The sequence below is a fragment of the Scardinius erythrophthalmus genome, assembly GCF_964197995.2.
Source record: "Scardinius erythrophthalmus genome assembly, chromosome: 17".
NCBI classification, from domain to species: Eukaryota; Metazoa; Chordata; class Actinopteri; order Cypriniformes; family Leuciscidae; genus Scardinius; species Scardinius erythrophthalmus.
Window position 1 is genome coordinate 32,666,014 of NC_138237.1, and position 26,771 is coordinate 32,692,784.

General features: G+C 38.6%; 1 protein-coding gene across 1 annotated transcript in view; it reads right to left on the reverse strand.

Annotated features, from left to right (window-relative positions):
* gabra3 (gamma-aminobutyric acid type A receptor subunit alpha3) overlaps positions 1-26,771 on the reverse strand; it is a gene marked incomplete at its 3' end in the record, with an annotated part of 658,422 nt that overhangs the window by 588,424 nt on the left and 43,227 nt on the right. The window lies entirely within an intron of this gene.

Genomic DNA, 26,771 nt, shown 5'->3' on the forward strand with positions numbered 1-26,771 from the left:
AACTTCGGTTAAACAGGCGTATGATAATTTGGGTAAATGTGTAAGCTAGATGTATGCTTTTATAATAAATTGTCTGTCTATCTATCTATCTATCTATCTATCTATCTATCTATCTATCTATCTATCTATTGTAATAATGTATGATTTGCAAAAATGAAAACTGCTGCTTCTGTGTAGATGAGAGAATCAAAGTGCGCGTTGTGCACACGCTACATTGATTATGGCCAAGATTATGTGCACGCCTCCTCTTTGCGCTGAACCGCCCTGGGGAGCGCAAGTGTATTTCCTAACTTACCGATGCGCATCTGTGGAGGGAAAAGTCTGCTTTGCGCGGGTGCAAAATAGGAATGATACATGCGTCGGTGTACAAAGTCAATTGCGCTGGGTGCAAGATAGGGCCCCATATATAGAAATGATATCAGTTCAGTCATGACAACTATCTGAGGGTTTAGCATGGTGATGGATATGACAATATTAATGTATTTTGTCTTGGCGGAATAGATCTATTACGCTGCTGTTAATAATTGCTGCTGCTGAGCAAGTAGAGTGACTTGCTACTGCCAATACATCCACAGACATGCTGCAGCAGCACATATAACATACATGAAAATACCTCCCAACAAAGCAGGGGACACATTAAGTTGACAAAACACGCCAATATATGCATGTTGCTGAGTGTATATCACCAAACATGGGATGACTGTAAACAGGTAATGAAAGGACAATAAGCAGGTCTACCATAAATCTAGTAAAAAGAACGTTCACTTATCTTAAGACGGGTGCACTATGTACGATTTTGGCCACGATTTGGCCTTCTAGGGTTTCCTGACTGAAATTTGTTTATATATTAGTCTCGTAAACATTTTTTTTTTTTTCATTTTTATGTCTAAAGATATATTTGGTAAGAACTTATGTATGGGATCAATCCCTAGACATGTCAGCGTGAAAATGCAACCTGTTTGTGACAAGTATTTGCTGGAACTTACTATGCAGAGCAGTACTGCAAGAATTTGATAAAACTGTCAGGAGATTTTTTGCTCTGATAGCCTTCCAAATGGCAGCCTGCAGTCACATTTCTTTGCAGAACTTTTTAATAAATATATACTATATATCTATAGCTAAAGCTACTAGGGGCAAACATGTCTCTGATAGGAGGCTTGAAATTGTTTTCACTTGTAAAATGTTGAGAGGAACATTAATATGAACATTTATATGCAAGTTCCTCTAAGTGCATTGAGAATTAGGAGCGGACTTTAATCTAATTGCAAAGAGCCAAAAACAGAAATGCAATCCCTTTGCAAAGCAGTACTCAATAAACACAAAGTAATTTATTTAACAAAAGTAATCTGCAGTAGGCAACTGCATTCAGAGCAGGCTGTTTTTTTTTCTGCTAGTACTTACAAAGCCATTTTTGCTATGTATTGCTAGTGGCAACACCTGTGTATGCTGAATACATTTCAAAGGATTAATGAAACACACATACACAACTTTGCATACTTTGATTCAAGAAAAAAAGAAAGAGCTGAACTGAAGTCTCAGCACCTTTGACTGATCCACAATCAACAACGAGGAGAAATGAGATATTGGCGTCCATGTTGGCCCGCTGCTATGGCTTATCTTAAATTAAAAGGTGAAAATACATTAGGTTCCAAGGTGCTTGTGGGCTTTGCAGCAGTGCTACCCTTGATTTTATAGTCTGCTGCCAGACATACACAGTAGAACAGTATAAGCACAAGGGTAGCATGATAAATAAGTCCTTCATCTACCCTATTGATCTGTCTTTCTTTTCTCAAAGCTGTGGCAACTTTACACATCATGTTCCATCTACAGCACTAGTACAGAACAGCAGAAATTCCTTCTCTTGTCATCTGATTTTTCATGTTGACTATAATCTATATTAAAGAAACAGTTGGTGTGCATTCCTTGATCCTAGTATTCTCTGGTTCTTTGTGTGCCTTAGTTTCTAGTTTCAGTTTATGCTTGTTTGTTCTATAAACCCCTTGCACTTAGATCCGCTCTACACCTGCCATCTCTTCCATTCATGCCACAGATTACATACCACGACTGTAACCCTGATTCCCTGAGAAGGGAACAAGACGTTGCATCATCATCATCGATGCTTTGGGAATGCCTCTGTGTGATTACGGAGCACTGTGTGAAATCAGTCCAATGGCATGACGGAATATCACAGGCGTAATGACGTCAGGACCAGGAAGCCATAAAGTGCACCCAGACCAAACATTGTCAGCATCTAATAGGTCAAAACAAGTTGATCACAGGGATACAGGGAAGCAGTATGGCAGGGAGATGCAATGTCTCGTTCCCTTCTAAGGGTACCAGGGTTACAGTCATAACCAGAGACGTTCACTTTTGAGGGAACTCACGCTGCGTCATCATCATCAATGAGGATCCCCAAATCGACAGACTTCCAAGTGCCTGTCTGTGTGAAACACTGCGAGCACACTAAGACGAAAGCACCTGAGAACCTGGTGTAGACCCCAGGTCCAGATTGTAAAATCCTACAAATGAGAGCAAACAGGACCAGCCTGCCGCATACCACATCCTGTAGGGATACCCCTTTTATAATAAGGCTTTCTAATCCGCCATACTCCTCTCACTGCCTCAAAGCACCACAGAGGAAATGTGTCACCAACGGGTTTCTCCCCAGGGATACACCACCCAAAGGGCCATGGTAGGCAGTTATGTCCAGCATGTACACCTTAAGTGTGGAAGGTGATAACCCTGTGAAAAAAAAAAAATTCTTCTGGAACTCCAGCACGGCAGTTAACTGGGACCCACTGTCGAGTTCAACACTATGAAATGAAAACCCTCCACTTCAATGCATACAGTTTCCTAGTGGAAAGAGTTCTGGAGTGAAGTATGGTCTCAACAACCTCAGTTGACAGACCGGAGTGTAGGAGTTGGGCCCCCTCAGAGGCCAAACCCACAGCCTCCATAACTCTGGACAAGGTTGAAAAATTGTACCCCTGCCTGAGACAGCAGGTCCATCCTGACCAGAATCTCCAGGGGAGAGCCAACGAGGAAGGACACAATGTCCGAGAACCACTCTCGGGCTGGCCAGAATGGGGCTACTAGTAGTAGTCTGACGCAGTCCTGGCAGACTCTCTCCAGAACTCCCGGGAGCAGAGCAATTGGGGGGAAAGCGTACAGACATAGCCTCGGCCATTGTATGTACTATGGCATCCAACCTAAGCGGGGCTGGATGCGTGAGGGAGAACCAGAGTGGACAGTGTGTCATATCTTGAGACGCAAACAAATCCACTTCCGCCTGGCCGAACACCCTCCATACGAGCTTGGGGTGAAGTCTCCATTTCCCGGGCCTCAAGCCCTTCCTCGACAGGATTACTGCCTCCTGGTTTTCTAGAAAGTAGACTACTCTCAGGGAGAGAAGCTTTTCCTGGGACCACAGGAGGATCTGGTGTGCCATTATATATAGTGGGCGCAACCTCAGACCCCCCTGATGGTTTATGTAAGAGACCACCGATGTGTTGTCTGTCCGAACAACCACATGATGACCCCTCAGGTCTGGGAGGAAGTGCTACAATGCTAGGAAGACACCCATCATTTCCAAGCAATTTATGTGCCACGAGAGGGTCTGCCTCTGTGAATTGCATTTGTAGCTCTGTATAGCTTTGTTTTTGTTTCTTGCCCTGCCTACCACATGTATAACATAGCCTTCTCTGTCAGCAGTGAGGGTCTCATATGTGATAAATGCAGGGAGATAGTCAGGCTGACGGAGAAGATTTCAGAACTAGAGACTTAACACACATCCAAACTTTAATCGAGGATAGTAAGAATGCAAGGGCTTTAGAAATTGCTTTGGATGCAACTATCTTAGGGCGCTTTCACACTTGGTTCGATTGCCTGTTCCGAACCCGAGTTCGATTGCTCCCCCCTCCCCCTGCCCCCGATGGACTGTGTTCACATTATATTATTTCTATCCGAACCGCGGTACACTTGCGTCATCAGGCTGCAGCTGGCGTAATGGTGTTGCTTGGTAACCGCGAATGAAAAGGCGCCCAAATGGATAGACTTGCTCGGTTGACATTTTTTCTTCTTTTTTTTAACCTTTAGTTTTGTTTTCAACATAAACATACAGAAACACACTTGCGTCTGTCTGCCGCAAAAATTCTGAAAACGTGTCAAAGACAGCGGGCCGTCCGCCGAAGACACATAGGCTACGTCAATAATAGCGGTTCACTTCCGCGGTTTGGTTCGATTGCATTCATATCAGCAGCGAACCGTACCCGAGTTCACATGAACCGTACCCCAGACCACCTTTTTAAGCGGACTCGAGTACGGTTCGCGGGTGCGCACCCGAGTTCGGAAGACAGCGTTCACATCATCCAAACGAACCGAACTCTGACGTCATTCGAACCCGGGTGCGCACCAAAAGTGGTAGTGTGAAAGCGCCCTTAGTGAACCCTGTATATTGTTTGGTTCCGACTATAGAGTCCGTGCAGCATGGCAAATGGGTTGACTGTGAGACATTGTCGGGGGACAAAACACAGCTGTTCCATTCCGATTAGCACATCAAACAGCTTCTCCCCACTCCGTGATGCACCCACTGAGAATCCCGTTGAAAGTGCCCTAGTGATTGGTGATTCTATTACATGGAACGTGAAAATAGAGACACCAGCCACCATAGCCACATGTTTGCAGGGAGCCAGAGCGCCTGACATCAAAGCAAATTTCAAAGTGCTGGCTAATGCTAATCAATCCGTGTATCATTCGTTCAGTCATTTTGTTTTTTATTTAATATTGAAAGTAGGAAAATGAGAAAACAGTTCCTATTTCGTTTTTTTTTTTTTTTTTTTTTTTTCGTTCTGAGGTATAAAAAAAATAATAAACAGCTGGAATATTAGATTTCTACACATGGGCGGGAATGAAACACCCCTTTCCTCTGATTTGTCAGCCGAAGATCAAACTGTCCCATCATCAGTTCTTCCTCAGTTCTGCACTGCAGAATAAGAGTCCTCAGTTGTGCGGATTCTTAACGTGTTTATTGCAACTTCATTTAATCTTTTTCCATCAACCAGACTAACGAATGGCTCGACACAACCTGTACTGGGGAATCAAGCTGAATTTATTTTATTTTATTTTATAAAAAAAAAAAAAAAAAAAAAGAATCGTTTTCTCATTTTTCTACTTTCAGTATTAAATAAAAAAAACACTGAATGAATGATACACAGATTCTAATCGTAAAATCTTTTAAATTATCATTCACGTCTGTACTAGTGATGTCCAACACTAAAATTAAAATTAAAGAGATGTGTGAACTCGCAAGTACGATGTCAGACACTGTAAAATGATCTGGCCCCCTTCCTGTTCGCCGGAGTGATAAGATACTTAGGAGACTGTCCTTACTCAATGGCTGGCTGGCTGTCTAAGTGGTGTCCGCTGAATAATATAGGGTTCACAGACAATTGGAAAAGTTTTTGGGGCAGACATGACCTGTTGAAAAGAGATGGTACTCATCCCTCCTGGCGTGGTGCTGCTCTTCTCTCTAGTAATATGGTACATAGTCTTAGAGTTGAACCTTGACTAACTGAGACCCAGGTCAGGAAGCAGACAGACTGGCTAATCTGCTAGCTGTCTCATGTCACAGAAGTCAGATAAATTTAAACACATAGAGCCTTTTACACCTAGATATCATAATAAAGAGACTATGTCTTTTCCACAAATTAGTAAATACAAACAACTCTCAAACCCCTTTAAGGGTAAAAATAACAAATAAAACAAATATAATTCAGGTTGCTGAATATTAGGGCTGGGTAAAAATAATCGATTTCTCGATTTTAATCGATTTTCATTTTTACGAAACGATATTGATTCTTTAATCCCAAGAATCGGTTAGTCATCCTGTTTTCAGTTGATAAATGAATGGAATATTGTTGTGCGCATACCATCCAATAAATCGCAATAATCTTTGTGCTTTGTTATTATTGATATGTAACAATGTCTCAGATTTCAAATTATGTCCATTTTCATACGAAATTCAAAAACATAATTATCGTTTTGGCACTGTGGCGCAATAGCATCCAGCTGCAGCCCCGCAGACTCACCTCCGGCTAGACACCACTGGCTGGACACCAGTGGATAGACAGCCTACGTCATTTCCATTTTCTCCGTCATTTTCATTTCGCCGCTAATTTCCGTTTTCACCGCTGGATGGACAGCAATTTTATTTCCTATTTTCACCTCTGGATTGACATATATTTATTTTATATTTTCACCTCTGGATAGACAGCATATTTAGTTCTCACCTCTGGATGGACAGAATATTTATTTTATATTTTCACCTCTGGATAGACAGCATATTTAGTTCTCACCTCTGGATGGACAGAATATTTATTTTATATTTTCACCTCTGGATAGACATATATTTATTTTATATTTTCACCTCTGGATTGACATATATTTATTTTATATTTTCACCTATGGATAGACAGCATATTTATTTTCTGTTTTCACCAGTGGATAGACAGCATTCTTTGCATGCTTAATTGCACACGTCTTTTCCGTATTGTCATTTTACTTTTATGACTTAAAATATATAATATAAAAGCTGTGTGCAAATTGAAATATGATCTTTATCATATCTCTTTACATAAAACAATTCTCAATAATATACTTAATATTATAACATCAATAATTCATGCAAACTGCATTCACAAGAACCACCTTGAAATATATATTGTTCAGATCATATAACTATTTTTTGTGACTTAAATTCAGCCTAGATCAATGGACTATAACGTTTTGTCAATACAACAAACTTGTACATGTTAATTGACCACAGTTTTTTGCCTTGCCCATTTGGATATTCAATTCTTCTTTTTTTTTTTTGTAAATGTAACCACTTCTGTTTTTAAAATATACGTAGATTCACATGATCAGACAATTTACCAAACAATCCAGATCAAATTAACACTTCATGTTTTTGCAATATTTATTGGAAATTACACAATCTAATTAGTAAAATTAGTCAAATCTGACCATCAGAATGAAGATGCCACAGTCAGGCCCGTAAGGTTGTGGGGGAAGTCCCTATTTCAAGAGAAAATAAAACATGAACAGTTCCAAATAAACTATTGCACACTGTGCACACCACACCTCATTCCTGCCCCCTAAAACTGGCAGTCTGGGCAATGCTCAGGAAATTCAGGGTCTGTATAAAACCCTTGCAGGTCTCCACGTCTTCCGTTTCCACAGTACCCCACCCAGTCTTTGAAAAAACATCTGCAATTTCTGCATTGTACAATTTTAAAAGGGACACACATGTCTCTTACAGCCTGGGGCAGTTTTTTGACATTCACCACACCTAAAGCAAGAACAGATGTACAATATGATTAGAATGAGCATGTTTATATTTAAAGAGGTTACATGCGATTTTCTGAAATTTAAACTCGCGACTGACACCTGTGGCCAAAAAACGGAACTGCTCTTCCTTTCTGCTCGCTCTCGTACGTGCACACTTCACAAGTCATCCGCTGCAAAGAAGTCAACATTATGTTTACAGAGGTAAGAACAGTCAAATACATATATTGTTTGAGAAACTAAGTTTGTTTGCTGACTAGCGGTGGTGGCAGAGTGATCTGAAACGTTTAACATGAACGCGCTTGACGTCACATCCGCAGACAGCGCGCGAAAAATCCGACCCGACAGAAAATAGGAAATATAGGATACAGGCTTATACGTGCACCCACTGTGAGCTGACAAGGTGTCAGTATGCTCATCAGGAGATGTTTGAGTCATAAATGGTCAAATAAAAAGGCTATTGTTACGTTTATTTTGGGGAAAAAGTTGCATGTAGCCTCTTTAACTATATTAGAGTACAAGTGTTGATTTTTTCTTACCGCTGACATCTGCATGGCGCATCAAATTTGAAAAGTGAATGACGATACGGAAATGACGTCAATTTGAAAAGTGAATGACGATACGGAAATGATGTCTGCTGTCCATCCACTGGTGTCCAGCCACTGGTGTCTAGCAAGAAGTGAGTCTGCGGGGCTGCAGCTGGATGCCTCTCCTGTGGCGTGAGATCGCTCTGGCGCAGCTCAGCTTAAGAGAAGCAGCAGCGCGGAGCGCACATGACCTTCTCTGTCATGTAACGTCACATTTACCTCAGAAAAAACATATCCAGTGACCATAAACCCGTTAGTCAGCTAGAAAAATTAACTCTAGAGAGGAGTATTTTGTTAAATATATGCACCATATTACATATTCATTATAATTTTTAACGTTCTTCAATATTTAATGCATGTTTGAATAAATCTGGAAAGTTTTTATGACAGCCACCATTTAAATTTTTATATAATTTCATATAACTTTATTATTATAAAAATAAATAAAAGTGTATTTTAAGTGTTTGTATACAAATCAGTTCATTTTTACCTTCAATATTATAGTAGGCTAATGAAGCCAATAGGCTACAACTGACTCCCATAGTTTACAATAATAGTTAAGAGATTTGTTTTCCTTGAGAAAATTTGCAATGTATTGTACCAGATATCCAAAATAATCAATATTGAATCGAATCGAATCATAATCGAAATCGAATCGAATTGCAAGCTTGTGAATCGAAATCGAATCGGGAAATTTGTGTCAATACCCAGCCCTACTGAATATTAAATCTGTTTCTTCAAAAGCACTTATTGTACATTCATCACAGATCATAACCTAGATGTGCTGTGTTTGACAGAAACATGGCTAAAACCAGACGATTACATTATTTTAAATGAGTCTACCGCCCAAGATTACTGTTTTAACAGTATTTTTTGCTGTAATTTATAGTAATATCTACATTCATTCATTCATTCATTCAATCTTTATTAAGGACACAGAATCGCGGTCCATAGTGTTAAAAGAAAACAAACAAAAAGGAAAATAATAGTAATTAAATAAAAAATAAAATAAAATAAAATAAAAATGACATAATACATTATTTACACATATAAGCAAGAGTCAGTGCTTCCAGATTCTTGAAGTAAACCTGACCGAGCTTTTCCTCGGACAGACCAAAGCTTGTACAATACAGTTTGACTTATTCAGGACTCTACACATAAATGTACAGTGCCTAATGCCAGCTGCACAAGATCTTATTCCACTGTTAATAAACATCTCACTTGCACTGCTGTGCCGCGGTACTTTCAATAGCATTCTCAGAGACTCATTGTATGCCACCATCAGAGCCTGCATGCTCTTCTTTTTGTAGCTGCGCCAGAGGTGCGCAGCATACAAAGGCGAGCAGAAACTTTTAAACAATACAATTTTGACATTGGTGGAACACATGTGAAACTTACGAGCCAATACATTAGCCTGCCCATATAGTTTACACCTCTGCCTAAACAAGTCTCTATCATCCGAAAGGTCATTTGTAATATAGTGTCCAAGATATTTAACCTCATCTGTGACCTGTAGAACATTTCCACAAAGGTAAAAGTCTGGGAACATCAACTTCTGATCCTCTTTTGTTTTAACAATCAGTGTGTGGCTTTTTAGAGCATTATACTTAATATCAAATGCATCGCCATAGGAGGAGCAGATATTCAGAAGCTTCTGCAGGCCTGCACTATAAGGGCTTAACAGTACTAAGTCATCTGCGTACATCAAATGGTTACACAAGACATCACCAACAAGACACCCAGTATTACATTCATTACGTTTCACAGACAGGTCATCAATATATAAATTGAACAAAGGTGGAGACAAAATTCCACCCTGATGTACTCCATTACTCACTTTGAAACAGTCTGATATAGAGTCGCCCCATTTCACCCTCATAGTCTGACAAGAATACCAAAAAATAAGAATCCTAGTAAGGTATCCTGGAACACCTCTTTCTGTTAGTTTATCAAACAATTTACAATGATTAATACGGTCAAAGGCTTTAGAAGCATCTAGAAAACACATGAATATTGTAGACCCCTGGTTGTTATATTTATCCAATAGTTCTTTAAGTGCAAAAATGCACATGCCTGTGCCATGCCCATGTTTGAAGCCAAATTGGTTAGCTGTGGTGTACAAATATGACTCAAGTCTCGACAATAGAATCCTTTCAAGCACCTTTGACACAGAGCTTGCCAAGGCTATAGGCCTATAATTATTCATGTCACAAAGTTTACCGGTCTTATCCTTAATCACAGGGACCAATACAGTCAACAAAAGTGGCTGTGGCAAAAAGCCATGTACCAAAAAACCTGTAAAACAGATGGCCAGTAGAGGATAAAGTCTTGTACTGGCATATTTTAAATGTTCAGATGTAATATTATCCAACCCACAAGACTTCTTATTCTTCAACTTTGAGACTGCATCGTACACCTCTTGAGGAGTAACAATCCCTCCTACCTGGCTTTCTATAGCCCCGCCCCTTTTCACAGCACCCCTGACACAGTTATACAAATCATAACAATGCTTTTCTACAGTATTACTCGGAAGTCTAGTTTCAAATATAATTATTTTGAAGTGTTGGTGCTTTATGTAACTATCACTATCTATTGACATTTGTGCTGGCTACTGTACACAGACTTTATCAAAGAATTTGCTGATTTTCTATCGGACTAACTGGCTGCACATAGTTGTAATCACACTTTAGATGTAATATTGTCACGTGGAATCAATGTTGATGCAGTAAAAATTCTGCAGCAGAGCGATGACATCTCAGATCATTATCTAGTCTTGTGTATACTCCATTTAGCCAAAGCTGCACAGCCGACTCCATTATAAATATGGTAGAACTATCACTTCTACCACTAAAGTTGAATCTCTTCAGCATACCAGATAGCTTAGAAGAACTCGATGTCGCAACAGAAACTTTTGACTTTTGAAAGTTGCTCCTTTGCGCTTAAAACAGATTAAGGAAAATAGTCCAAAGCCATGGTACAATGAGCATACTTGGGCCCTTAACGCCTGTTTCACACACTCTGTTTGCAGTGCATATGCGGTGCGTGTTGCAGTACGTATGCGATGAAGGAGCAGCATGCGCTATAGTGCTTTCACATATGCCGCGTTTGCAGTTCTCAATTGATCCGCGGCTGTATACCACAAACACAACATTTATTCTCTATTTTTATTTCAAATCCAAGTTGTTATCAGCAACTTTTATTAAAAAATTTTTTGTCAGCATTGCGATTCTCTTCAAAGAAACCTACAGTTATACACTTGTTCATAGACGTACTCATGTTTAAACACAATAAACGTATTAATCAATGCATTACTTCAATATAGATTTATATATTAGGTTGCTCAAGCAAGTGGCAACACAAGTAAATGTGTACTTAAGTTAATATCGCAAACATTTAAATTAAAAATTACTGTTGACAAAAACAGTTGACTCTCATACATTTACTTTTGTATTTAAATCTTTATTCAAGAAATATAGCGGGTTACAAAGAACTTGTTTTTCCATCTCAAAGAAGAGCCAACCATTATGTCGCCTTGTTTAGGTAAGTTGTAGTTTTTCTTGCTTTACCCTGGGCTTAAAGAAAAAGGTGACTGTGAAAAATAGTAGTATAATTTAATTAAATGCATTTATGATGAGATTACTACATTTTTATGTAAATCCGTGTTCATTTTAACCATGAACCATGCACTGTCACTTTAATTCAGCACGTGCAGCACAGTAAAAATAGATTCGGTGCATAAACGATCACTGCACTGCTATATACGCACCACTCCTGGAACCATGCAACCGTCTACTACAGTTTAGCATCAAACAGTGCATTGTTGTGTCTCTGAGGAAAAATTCCATTTATTCATTGCTATATGAAAGGAAGAATTGTCTAAACTCGTTAAATCATCTAAATCAACAACATGTATGTTAGACCCTATACCGACTAAGATACTGAAAGAGATTCTTCCAGAGGTCATAGATCCTCTTCTTAAGGGGAGACACGGCAGACAAAAACATAGTTTTTTTTTTCACAGGTCAATTTTGAGATTTTGGGCTATTTGTCTTCAATAATATGTCTTCTTCAGGGGTGATAGTAGAAAAAAATCTTGAGCCTGAACTTTTTTCCCTGGGAGGTAAGCGGGCCCCTAAGCCAAGATATATGCCCTGATCAACATAATTGTCAAGCGGGATCCAGGGGTGTGCTCCCCTAGGAGAACATTTTGATAAATAGTCCCTTAAATGAGTCTTGTGACTTTTGTGGATATAAATGGACATCATTCAGACATGAGATGAACAAACCTAATACAAGCCTATATTACAGTAGCAGGTTTCAGTAAGTCAAATTTAAGACCATTTTAAGACATTTTAAGACCATAAAGACTTAAATTTAAGACCTACGACGCATTGCCAAAAAAATCGAAGAATTCATTTTATTTCAATGAATTCAGTCATTGAAAAAGCACTAATTTAATTTACAGATAAAGCAATCACATTAGTAACCTTCCACAACCAACAACGCGTGTCAGAGAAAAGAACAGAATCAGATTTTTTTTTTTTTTTTTATAGAAAATTGTACTTTGCATATTATACTGTAAAAAACACATAATTAGTTGATTTCAGTTGATCATAACTAGAGATGAAATGGCATGAACATTTCATTTCATGATTATAAGGACAAAAATTATGACTGTTATCACTGAATCCTGTACAAAAAGTACTCATACTACACAAAAAAAATCAATTCACCAAGTTTTATGTCGAAAACCAGCAAATAACAAATAAAATAAGCATCAATATGCACTTTTTGTTTACATAAACATTAAAATAATACCATTAAAAATGATAGACAGATTTTAAAAGTGTCTTGCAACATGTTATACTAACATGTAGAAGTTCAAAAGTTTTGACAATTTTTTTTTTTTTATAAAAAGATAAACCTCACATATTTCAGACCTTAAATGATTATTTATGAAAAGAATGAGTCAAAAAAAAGACATTTACAATGCACTTTAGCTTATCTTTTATTATTAATAGTAAAATTAGGTCCGATTTTCCCGTGGCGTCTGCGCTCTCCACAACGACAAAAAAGTTTGAGTGACTAATGGATTTCCACCGCCGAAAAACATGGAAAAAACAAGCGCGTCGCTTCAAGTATGATTACCGCTTACCGCGCGCCTACATTTGAATGAACTTGAGCGCGCAAAAGACGCGATATATGAACGGTCTGTTGGCGAGCTACCTCAAATCAGGCCACGATAATTTTTTCATCAAGTTTGATCTACCTTTATGGACAAGTTTGGTGTCTTCCCCTGGCTTCATAAAGTTGCACTCCATGACTTTGGCTATGTTTCGCGCTGCCAGTGTGGGAAACACATTCGTAGTGTATGGGAAACACAAAACAAATTCGCACGTAGAGTGACTGCTGAATCAATCTGATTGGCCAAAACCCAAGACCAGCCCCTGCCTACCCTATTACCGATTGGCTGAAGTAGGCTTACTGGTGTGGTTTAGTGAAAGCAAAGCGCCTCTCATGCGAACGCGAACCTGATTTTTTTTTTTTTTTTTTTTGCAGACATGTCTGTACACCGGAAATCCAGCGTAGCGCCGGAGCGCTATCAGGCCTGCTTCTTTCAGACTTGTGGTGAAAAAAAGTCCAAAATACACATTTAGGCCTTTATTTTACAACACTTTGTCTATTTGCGTCTGTAGATTTCTCCTAAATTTCTCCAAAAGTTGGCGTTCTAAATCAACATGCTGCTCCGCGATCGCTGTCTGTACCCTGTCATCGCATACAGTATACTGTTGGAAAGCACTCTCTCTCCTGTACAATGTTGTCAGATCCAAATATGGTCATTTCCTTTTTTATACAATGGGGCATTTAACTCTAAAAAGCGAAATCTCATTGGCTGATGTCAATTTCTGACAACGTGATTCCGTTTGTGTATGTTTTATAACTGTTTTTTTACTGGGGTTCTGTTCAGTTGAAGGCCATAAATGCTGTTATAAGTTTTGATGTGTTTTAGGTGGTTTGTATTGTTGCTGCTAATGATTTGATAAGATATTGTGTCTGTAAATAGTTGTTTCCAGTAAAAAAGTATGAATTTTTTACAATACAAATCTTTAATGGCCGTTTTCTCAAAATGTTTTTTTTTCTCATACTCTGAGCCAGAAATCTTCACTTCAGCAGCACTTACATACACCAAACAGGGGTTTGTTCACATATCATTCAGATTCGATTATACAACATTTTATACCTAAAACCGTGGCGAAAATGGACAGATTTATGGCTGTTGACAGTTTTTTTCTTATTAATGGAGTGATAAAAAGAGATATCCAAAATCCCCTCGGTAAAAACCTTTGACTCTAATATGTCAAAAAAATTAAACAAGAATTTTGAGTCTGGCTTTATCCAATGTTCAGATTTCTCTTCTGGAAATATATGCAAATAAGTGCATATTTAATTAGATAATACATAATTTACATATTTAAACATAAACATTCTAAAAACTTGTAATACAAAAGATATTTGTCTTAATGTCAGTAATCAACTGGGGAAGTTTCATGCTGATATCTATTAATTTTTTTTGTTGTTGTTTTTCTTTTCTTTTCACTTGGGGTGTCTCCCCTTAATATAATTAATTCATCTTTGTCATTAGGATACGTACCTAAAGCTTTTAAGCTGGCTAAAACCTGTTAACCTTCACGAGGACGCCGACGCACTGAAGCGCTCTTTGTTTATTTAGCTCAAAGTTACAGTTAAATGTTATGTAATTACCTTGACAAACTATACATAAAAAATCTAAGATTCAAGCTTACATTTTTTCCAGTCTTACTCTCAAAATCTTATAGTGACCGTAATTTGTAAATATGATTCAGGATTTATGAATATAAAATTGATACCTTTTGTTTGAAATATGAGCGTAAGCTGCTCCTATTCAGAAAAAAATCTCCTGTACAGTCGTCATGGAAATGCTTGACAAAACAACGTCCCTCAGAGCTTTTAGTTCAAAAGCATGCACATTTGGAGAAATTGATAGATTCTCGTATGTTTCTGTCAAATTTCTATACAGATGAGTAATATTTATTCCATTTTTACCCAAAATGCACCGATGTAATCATTATGAGCGCTGAATACTCTGATGTACTGTGTTTTCAATTCATATTGGCAGCCTGAGGGCACCCTATGCACATTTAGTCCACAAATGGCACAAGTGAGGAATAGGCATATCATGTGACATTCCAGGAACTTCCTGACATAAACAATGCTTCCAGAGATCGCTAAACTCATGATTGTGACGATGCATGGTTTATCTATTTTCTTCATACCATGTCAGCTATTTTCATAATAGATTTTATTTATAATGCAATACAGCCTTTATCATTGTGCAGAATAATATAAAATAATATATTTTGTTTTGTTGTTGTTTTTTATCAGATCACAGAAGGTTATATAACCTCTTATTTAAAAAAATGCAACTTGATAATAGAGAATTAGTCAATTACAGACCTATCTCTTAGGTGATCACTTCCTGCTCAGCTACTGTTCGGATGCTCTTGCTTACTGCTCCGCGCTTTGCTCTATCACTTTTACATTTTATCTCCTATTTTTTTATATTTTATTTCCTTTTTTTATATCCTTTTCACCTAATTTTAACTTCAGCAAATCAGCACAGTGCTCATCCAACAAAGTTTGGATTACTACAAAAACTGAGAATTCTTTTACTCGACCAGCTTACATTCCGGGAAAGGAAAACACAACTGCCTCAAGGATAAGAGAAAATGCCTCTTCTGGAATCTACTTGCTGCACTAACTGCCACAGACTTTTACAAAGGATTGCAGTTCTTGAAACAAAGTTACTTACGGGACCACCAAACCAGACGGAGCACACAACAGAGCTTCGTCATGGACACCCTCAGCATACCGGTGAGTCCCATGAAACTAGTGCTCCTCAACAGGTAGAGAAACAAGCCGATCGACTTACTAATCGACGGCACAAACAGGGAGCAAAACCCAAAGGCACTCGAGACATCAGATTGTCACGAGCATCACATATTGCCGCAGTAGCATCCTCTACCCCAGATACAGCTCTGACAAGGATTGCAAACACTGGTCTCCTACCACCGCCTATACATCTTGAGAACAGATTTGAAGTACTAAGGAATGTAAATGAGGAATCCCCAAACGTGATGAATGTGATCGAACACAGACTGAATGGGCCAGTAGCTAACACTGATGCTAACTGGCGCTCAAGGTCGAGCAGACAGCGGCACTCAGCTCAGAGCGCAGCCGAGCCCAGGACTCTGATAGTGGGGGACTCCATAATCAGAAACATTAGCAGCAGGGATACAACTATGTGCTGCCTTCCACAAGCAACAACTTCTGATATAAACAGGGAACTTCAGAACATTCTGATGAAACATAAGACTGCAAATCGACTCATCATTCATGTGGGGAAGAATGATATTCATAAAGAGCAGTCAGAACTCCTTAAGAAGGATTTCAATGAACTTTTTGAAACACTTAAAAGACTGAAAGTTCAAACATTTATCAGTGGACCTCACCCAGCAAGAGAAACAAACAGCTTTTCACGGTTACTTGGGCTTAATACATGGCTGCAAAAAACCTCCCTGAAAACTGCAGTTGTCAAGCCCCTCCTGAAAAAGAGCAACCTGGATAAGACCATATTAAGCAACTATAGGCCGATCTCAAATCTTCCTTTCATAGGCAAGATCATTGAAAAAGTTGTCTTCAATCAGCTGAACAAATTCTTATGCTCGAATGGATACTTTGACAATTTTCAATCTGGTTTCCGACCGCACCACAGCACAGAGACAGTGCTCATAAAGATAATAAACGATATTCGCTTAAATACTGATTCAGGCAAATTATCAGAGCTGGTACTACTCGACCTCAGTGCTGCATTTGACACTGTCGATCATAACATACTTCTTGACAGGCTGGAAAACTGGGTGAGGCTTTCTGGGATAGTCCTAAAATGGTTCAGGTCATACTTAGATGGGAGAGGTTATTATGTGGGTATAGGAGATCATAAGTCTGAGTGGACATCCATGACATGCGGAGTCCCTCAAGGCTCAATTCTTGCGCCACTCCTGTTCAACCTGTATATGCTCCCAATGAGCCAAATAATGAGAAAGAACCAAATTGCTTACCACAGCTATGCAGACGACACACAGATTTGCTTAGCCCTATCGCCTAACGATTACAGCCCCATTTACTCCCTGTGCCAATGCATTGATGAAGTCAACAGTTGGATGTGTCAAAACTTTCTTCAGTTAAACAAAGACAAAACTGAAGTCATTGCGTTTGGAAACAAAGATGAAGTTCTCAAGGTGAACACATACCTTCACTCTAGGGGTCAAACAACTAAAAATCAAGTCAGGAATCTTAGTGTGACACTAGAGTCAGACCTTAGTTTCAGTAGTCATGTCAAAGAAATAACTAAATCAGCATACTATCATCTGAAAAATATTGCAAGAATTAGATGCTTTGTGTCCAGACAAGATTTAGAGAAACTTGTGCATGCTTTCATCACCAGCAGGCTGGATTATTGTAATGTCCTCATTACTGACCTTCCCAAAAAGACCATAAGACAGTTGCAGCTCATACAGAACGCTGCCGCCAGGATTCTGAGCAGAACCAGAAAATATGAACATATCACACCAGTCCTCAGGTCTTTACACTGGCTCCCAGTTAAATTTAGGATTGATTTTAAAGTATTATTACTGGTATATAAATCATTCAATGGCCTAGGACCTCAATACATTGCAGATATGCTCACTGAATATAAACCCAACAGATCACTCAGATCACTAGGATCATATCAGCTAGAAATACCAAGAGTTCAATCAAAGCATGGCGAGTCCGCTTTTAGCTATTATGCCAGCCGCAGCTGGAACCAGCTTCCAGAGGAGATCAGACGTGCTCCTAAAATAGTCACTTTCAAATCCAGACTCAAAACACATCTGTTTAGCTATGCATTTACTGAATGAGCACTGTGCCAATGTTCGTCCGACTGTTTGTACTGTACTGTATTTTATTTTTTTGTTTTTCTAAACTGTTTTAATTATTATTATTTCTTTTTATTATTTTAATTTCTTCTAATGTAAAGCACTTTGAATTGCCATTGTGTATGAAATGTGCTATATAAATAAACTTGCCTTGCCTTGCCTTGACTATCTCGAATCTACCTTTCTGTCAAAAAAATACTAGAAAAGGTAGTATCCTCACAACTATGTTATTTTTTTAGAAGAAAATGGTATCTGTGAGGATTTCCAGTCAGGCAGTGTGTGTATACAACCACCCTATAATAAAAAAACAAAAAAAATAAAAAAAACACCAAGTGCTTTTTTAAAAATCCCTAGAAATCATAAGTACTGTCTCAGAACAAGCCGTTCGCATATTCTGGGCAAAGTGACGTCACTTTGCACAAGCCTCTCCCACGACTGTTGACGGACACTACCGTCTTAGCATAGACCCGCCCTGAGTGAGCTGTACACAATCCAACCTTTTTTCGGCACGAGAATGTCTCGTAAGCAACTCAGTTGTTTTGTTGTTGGATGTAAGAGTGAACATAGCAGTCTTCATGTTCTCCTGAAATCAAAGCCGCTAAAGACGTAGTGGATTAATTTTATTTTTGAAGGAAATGCACCCCCATATACCTAAATGCGTTTATGTTTGCGCAAATCATTTTACGCCAGACTGCTTTGTGAACGAGGATCAATACACAGGGACAATACAAAACAGGTTTAGCTAAAAAGTTGTTACTCAAGGATGGATCAGAACAAAATGTTTGTGATCCAGCTTACAGTCTCCAGATCGATACTGGCCACGGCAGTAATGAAAGGGAGAGCACGCACACACTTTATTTACAGTTCATCTAAGTTGTTTTACATATATAAAGTTTACCAGTTTATTAAGCACCCCACGGAAAGGCATAAAGTCTCTATATATTAGTTTACTGTTAGTTGTAACGAGTGTTTTTGTGTAATTCGCTGTGTATGTTGATAATAATACAAGGGAGAGAGAGAGAGTTTATGGATAAGACTTTAATGCACACTTCTTGTACTGTTTTATTCAGCTCTTACGGTGAGCGTTTTCTGGAGTGAAAACGGACGCTTCATCTTTTGTGTGATGTACAGTAACTAAGTTTTGGCCATCATTCAGACGGCGTCTGCTACAACAGGCTTGCAGTTGGTAAAAGAAAGGTGACAACATAAGTTATAACCATAATAAAACTAAACTTTGCCTGTTCTATCTCCATATAGCATATATTCTCTGGCTCTGTAGGTATTATTGTCCAACTCCAGTTTGAACTGAACAACGCTTCAGTGCATGAGATTATCCTGTTTGTTTGTTGCATGAGCTCTTGAAGCTCTGCCCTTTTCTTGACAGTGGGCTGGGAGCAGCAGCTCATTTGCATTTAAAGGGACACACAAAAATGGCGTGTTTTTGCTCACCCCTAAAAAGTGGCAATTTTAACATGCTATAAAAAATGATCTGTGCTGAATTTTGTGCTAAAACTTCACATACACAACTTCGGAACAGTCTTCCTAGCATTGTTCGAGAAGCAGACACACTCTGTTAGTTTAAAAAGCGCTATATAAATAAAGGTGACTTGACGGGAGATGATGGCACCTCCACAGATCTTGAGCCGAGCGGCATTCCATGACTGCTTCCCAGCCCGTGAAGGATGTATCCGTCGTAAGTGTGACGTGATTACAGGAGCTCCCAACACTGGACCCTGGCACAAGAACCCAGGCTTCTTCCACATTACCAAGGTACAAAGGCATCTGCACGTAACCTTGATCACGCGGAGTGGGCTGCCCCTTCGGGGAAAACCCCTTGGTCTTGAGCCACCACTGCGAGGGTCTTATGGATAGCAGGCCAAATGTATCACGTTGGACACAGTTGCCATCAGACCCAACAGTCTCTGAAATGTTTGACAGTGAGTGACTGGCCTAGCTTTATCTTGTTTACGGCTGTGCGAAGCGAACCCATACGAGCAGGAGACAGATGTGCCTGCATGCAGCCAAAGCTCAACCACACAAGTTAACATGGTCTGGATGAAAGGCTGAATTTATTAGAATAGTTCCAATATACAATAAAGAATCATAAATTCAAAGCTTGCAGACACACATAACTAGTTTGCATGCCAGAATATGAATGAAAGAAAGGGAATTTCCCATATGGTCAGTTCCCTCCGCATTATATTCTCTTTACGGACTCAGAATCTATGCGTTGCCTTGGCAAATGTGAGATCCAAGCCACTAGATTCTTTATTGTATAAGACTTTTCTTCGCTCGAGAACAAAAGTCAACATGAGCGGAGCTAAAACTCCCAATATTGCATTCCTGTACAAGTCAGGAAAATGTATGAATGAACACAGCCAGCCCCCTTGTGAGCTGACCATGCAAGCTCCTCGTACACAGGGGATGAGGATGGAGAGTCCTCAATTTCCCCAGCATCGATGCTCAGCACATCTACCACCTCAGAGCTAGACAGAAGCAGCACCGGGCTCTCACTCGGGGTGGAAGAAACCACAGCGTGGGCTTCTGAAACCAAAGAGAGGCATGTTTTTCATTTTTATATTATGAAAAGTGGTTATGTGTAGGTTTGGGGTATAGGATTAAGCGATCTGAATTATAGCAATAAAACGGTGCAAGTTTGGTCATCTACCCAACATACAAAAATAACAGTAAATGTAATGCACAAATAGTATAAACAATAAGACCAGGCAGGAAAAAAATAGCCAGGACATTTTGCTAAAAGACTCGATGAAGACAAACAAAAAATACAGGGTTTGTAACAACATAAGGGTGAGTAGATGATGACATTATGATTTTTACTTTTTGTGAATTTCCTTCCTGTTTTGCTCTCGTCTAAAGAAGATACATAATTCAATGACTACAGTGGTTCATGACACTACTGACAAAGTCAGTAAAAAAGTTCATAAACCAAAGATTAGCTGATGCAGCTACACACAAGTCTGAGAAAAACAAGCAGACAAAAGAGAGTTATATGTAGCTGCTGAAATTGTCAAAGCATCAGCGGAAGGTCAAAGACCTTGACCATCTTTACGTACATGCCAAGCTGTGTCAGTAATTCTGTGCTGTTAGCTTTCCCGCCTGTCACTGTCCTCCAAAAACTCATACACATACACATACACAATCACACAATTGTCTGTTGTATGCCTAGGCTATTTGGAGACCATTAAATACACATGGCCTCAGGAGTATTGCTAGCATGGTGGATATTGAATAATTTAAAAGCAGTTAATCTAAATGGGAAATTCTTAAGGCTGTTGTTCTTATAACATAATCAACAATGCCATGTTAGTGTTTGCGTCCTTATTAACTTGTCTCAAATAGAAATAAAACTGCATAAACAACTACTCAAATTCACAGTGATTTAAAACCTCAAAAATAATTTATTAAAGCTGCAGTCCATAGTTTTTCCTCTTTGTCGCCATCTCTGTTTGAAATCTGCAATTGCAGTTATTCGCAGAATTATCAACTTTACGTGGGTTGTGCCTCGGCATGGCACAGCGTGGATGAATCCAATGTTTTGAGGAGAATGTGTGGCTGTCAGTCACCGCGCCGGTGTGGATACTGTCATTCGGAATCACAGATTCTACGTTTTGGAAGTATGACCAACAAAATAATTTTCACCGGAAAATGTCATCTGAAAAGTAACTAACATCCACTTTTGTTCTGACCAACTAAGGAAAAAAAAAGCATTGCAGTAAATCACGATGATTAAATCTAACGATCGCTTATCATATCATGTCAAACAACATCAGCATTGGGTGACTACATTTAATGTGTATTAGGGCTACCTGTAGTACAGTTTCCATTTCTGTGCAGTCTAATTTCTAATCTTCAGAAAAAAGCCGTCTCTGCATCCGTTTGAACCCCTTCAAAACACAGAGTTCACGTAACCTTTCAAAAGCCCTTCCGATATTTATCCTTGTTTTTGCATGGGCCCGGGTGCAGTTTCTTTTTTTCTGTAGCCACTCCAAAGTCTGAAGTCTTTTGCATTTTACAACGGGTGAATCTCCAGTTGTCACTGGTGATTGTCGTTTGAACCTTTCTGGAACCACCATCAAATTGATAAGTTTAATTATATCAAGTGCTGTGAGAAAAGGCTATAAATCTCCACCTCCAACATCCTTGCACGCAATATCGCCTACTAGCCGGGACATCTTCTTTATGTGTACAGATGTGACGTAATGACGGCAAGACATGCTTGAATTTCCCGCGGAATCCGCCAGTACCACTGGGAATTAAAAAAAAAATATTACAAACTTAATCTTGCAGTTTAATTTAGCCCCAGAAGGTTCTCTGTGAAAAATGTAATGTTCACTGTGACAGGAGTGCAGGAGATGCAAGGCTGCCTTCAAGTACACCTGAGAAACTCATACCTCCAAGTCAGGCATTCATTATTACAATATGTCATGCAACACGGAAGAAGCCTAAACCAAACAAAATAATTATATTGTGAAAAATAAAACAAAAAAACTTACATTTGAATTCAAAATGATGAAAATTATTCATTTCTATCACTTTATAGGCTACATGATATCAAACTAAACGTTATTTAACATAAAGCAAACAGTGAAAGTTGAGTGATTAACTTTCCACTTGTTTTCTATCAGCTGTTCTGTGATGCAGATCTAAAGAAGACTGCGATTTATTCAAAAATCAGAGTTTATACCCTGCTTTAGTGACAAATATAGTACAGTCTGAACAGTTTTGAAAAATAGTTGTTTAACTAATGCTACAATATCCTACTATATACAAGAGCCAGATCACACAAGCTGATGCTAAGCATCATTTTTATAATGATATTATTAATGAGCCAACATTACAACTAATTCTGCATCATTCGTAGAGACGTTTTGTGAGCTATAAAAGCTGTGGGACACCTGCCTTTTTCAAGAGCCAGAAATAACATTTCTATGGTCATTAAATGACAGATGATATTACTTTTCTTAATGTCATGTCTTCCTCCACATTCAATGGTAACGGTAATTTCTAATAAGGGCTAGCTCATATGCCGGTTGTTACATCAAATGTTCTACTCTTAACAGACCTAAACATAAGTGATGAAGCATCACAGGGATGAAATCGTCACAGATTTGATGGTTGTGCAATAATTAAGTAACAAAAAAAGACATTTAGACCTGTATGTGCCTAATGACACTATAGACATTTGCTGGACTAATATGGCCATCATGAATGATTGATTTCTGACATAATTTTATTTTGGCTCTGAATATCTTGCACATTTTAAGGTTATTAACAGTGACCATTCTTCTGGGTTTTCAAGTTATTATCTGTGAGACCATGTGGATCCCTATCAATATGTTAACATTTGAAGCTGGCATTAGGAATGCAGCCAATAGTCAGTTGCATTTCACCAACAAAGGTCAAACTGGTCACTATATTTCTGCTACATGCATGCAGATATTTATTTTGCTACATGAACACAGAACAACAGTGATTATAACTGGATTTTGAAACAACATCAATCATGTTCCTAGAGATCTACCTATCTGCAGAGCTCATATCCGACCCTGATCCAAAAACGTACTAGGGGTGCAACGGATCAAAAAACTCACGGTTTCGGATCGTTTCTCGGATCAGAGTCACGGATCGGATCATTTTTCGGATCAGCAAAAAAAAAAAAAAGACAAGACAAGACAAATAAACAGAAGTTTTGTCTTTTTGTTTATTAACACTTTTAAAATATTAAATTAAAATATATAAAATCAACAGTGGGTGCGCGACGGGATGACGTAACGTGGCCATGCTTGATGTGTTTCCACCATAGACTGTAAAAAGGTTTCCACCGATGTCCCGATACCACTTTTTCACTTCCGATACGATACCGATGCTGCAGCTTTGGCTATTTGCCGATACCGAAATCAATCCGATATTTTTATTTTAATCTTGAACTAATACTACTAATAATAAAATATATGGAAGCACTTTGCTCAGTTAGCCACATAAAAACATCTCACTCAAATGGAGAACAAATACTTCTCCAGTATATAGTCCACAACAACAGTTGATAATGAAAGACTGCCACCCTTTTGAAAGACCTTGAGATATGTTTGGTAATTGTACCTGAATGAATTTAAAATTAAAATTAAACTTTAACGTTATTCTCATCTGAATTATAAATAATTTATTTCTGTATAAAATAATACTACCATTAAAAACACATTTGATTTTCTTTTTTAATCAATGTAGAATGTGTAACTTCAAAATAAACAGATTACTCTGTTTGAGGACAAGAAATGAAAACCAATGCAATATGATGAATGTCCAAAAGATTAGATAATTTTTGCTTTTAAACACCGTGTGTGTGTGTGTGTGTGTGTGTGTGTGTGTTTGGGTGACAGTTGTAGGTTACAGTTTGACAAGAGTTTACAGTTTGACTGTTCCACATGTTTCCACTGTTCGATCGCGCCCGTGCCTCTCTCTCTCGCTCTCTCTCACACACACACACACGCATTGCAATCTTGACATCGCAGCCTGTTCATTTTGCTGCGTTCACACGAAACGCGAATAGAGCGTCAAATTCGCGTCTAGTTCGATGCTTGAACAGTTTGAATCCTTTCGCGCGTCCAAAGCGAATAGGACGCGGCGCGCGCGTATAATGATAAAGCGAGCGTTTGAAGCGAATTAGACGCGTGTTCCAGGGAAGCCAAAATGCTCCCATACAGGTAGTTTTAAATGACGCGGGGCGTTCAAGCTCCTCCGTTCGGTTCCTCTGCTCGCCATGACCACGCTGTGTGTGGACTGAACATGCGCACAACTTCTTATTTTTTTCATAAATCAATCCGCGAATCACGTGTGTGCCGAACCGAAGATATTGATCCGAACGGATCACGGATCAATGATGATCCGTTGCACCACTAAAACTTACTGTACTTAGAACATATTTTTGTTAGCTGGGTATCTACTAGGGCTGCACGATTTGGGGAAAATGTCATATTGCGATAATAGAGGTCAATATTGCGATTGCGATATTAGCGCGAGTCTTTCTGTGTGTCACAGTCAGGACATTCACAGGCAGCGCGTTCATTTTGGCATACATGTGTGTTGTTCGTTCTACCGCGAAAGAGAACTTGATACTGGCGCGCGTCTATCGGTGGGTCGTGTGTGTGTGTGTCAGGAGGATATTCACTGACAGTGCGTTCTTTTTTGTCTTATCGCGCATGAATGGTTTAAAAGCATTTGCATGAATAAGAGCGGGATCATGTAACACTAGCCAAAGGATGCCAAAAATTAACAGATGCTGCGTTAATTACGTTAACAGCGCTAATTTGTTTATTTAATATAAAATTTTGCGTCATATAATCGCGTAGGCTTGACATCGCGATTGCGATTGTGATACGATTAATCGTGTAGCACTAGTATCTACCAATCAATTAATCAATCAAATGTCAATTCAATTAAAAAATAGTCCAACTTTTAAAGCCCTATTCAGATGGGATTGTTTTTTAAGCGTAGATGGAATAATGTAATTTTACCACATTTATTAATTAAATTAATTAAATTCTGATTGGATTCTGTTGGCAATAGGCACTTCCCTAAAGCTAAAAGGTTTCGTGCCTCTAACAAGTGCTTTCCACCTTCTTTTTAATCTGATTAGTATGTGGAAAACACTTGAGGTTTTCCACAGACTTGTCCCACCACCTAGAACGCAAATTAACCCTCTGGCGTCGACAAACGCGCCCGCGCGTTTTGCTGGATTTTTGTCACATTGTAGCACAATAAACTTAAATTACTCCGTCATTTATGGTCATACAGAAAAAAGAAATATAAAAAAATAATCTGTGATATTTCTACTTTTGTATGTGTCCACTTACAATCAAATCAAAACATTGTGCTTTTGTAAAATAAAGAAAATAAACAGGGTGTGCGTTCTGCCTCCCCGTCGCGGTGAACTTTTTTTTCTTGAGCACGTCTATAAACTGAAACCAAACTCAGCGAATACTTGTCACACATTTATGAGCCATATACCTTTATAAACATTTAAGTGTGTACTTTTAAATTATCAGATTCAAACTGAAAACACATATTTGTAATTTGTATAAAACCAACAAGATGTCCAGCTTCTCAAATACTTCCTCATTATTTTTAATTTGACCACGCCCACGCGCACAAAAGAGATTCACATGCAAATCTCCACATGGAACGCGAACGCGCTCGTTACCTCAAAAACAAAGCACGAAAAAACTTCACAAGACTCTGCTTTTCGTCGAGTTTGAAAGACACGCCGTGAGCTTACATTGGATTTACCTCAGAAGAAGAAGAACGCGATTTGAAGACAAGAAAGATGTAAGGTAAGAAATTCTTACATATTAGTTTGTTATTGTTGCATAAATTTCACATTGCAGTTGAACTGTTGCTAGATATATGGTGAATATTATAATATTTAGAACCGTGTTTACTGTTACTGTGTTTGTGGATATCTGCTCAAACGTAGATATGTATGGTAACCGTAATGTATCATATTTTCGAACGCGATCGCGTCTGAAAAGCAAAACGCACCAAACGGCTTCATGTTTTTACTATTATCTCATTTCATATCATCATAACGAATGGAAACATTTGAAGTAACATATGATAATCAATATATTTTTCTCTAGCTTAGTTGTTACTGAAATCTTTTGGAAGATATATAGGTTATTGTTATTATTATTTTATGCAGCACTGCGCATAGCCTATGCCTACAAGGCACAACAAACCTGGTGTTCATTATATTATATATTGTTGGAAACATTTGTGTGTGTGTGTGTGTGTGTGTGTGTGTGTGTGTGTG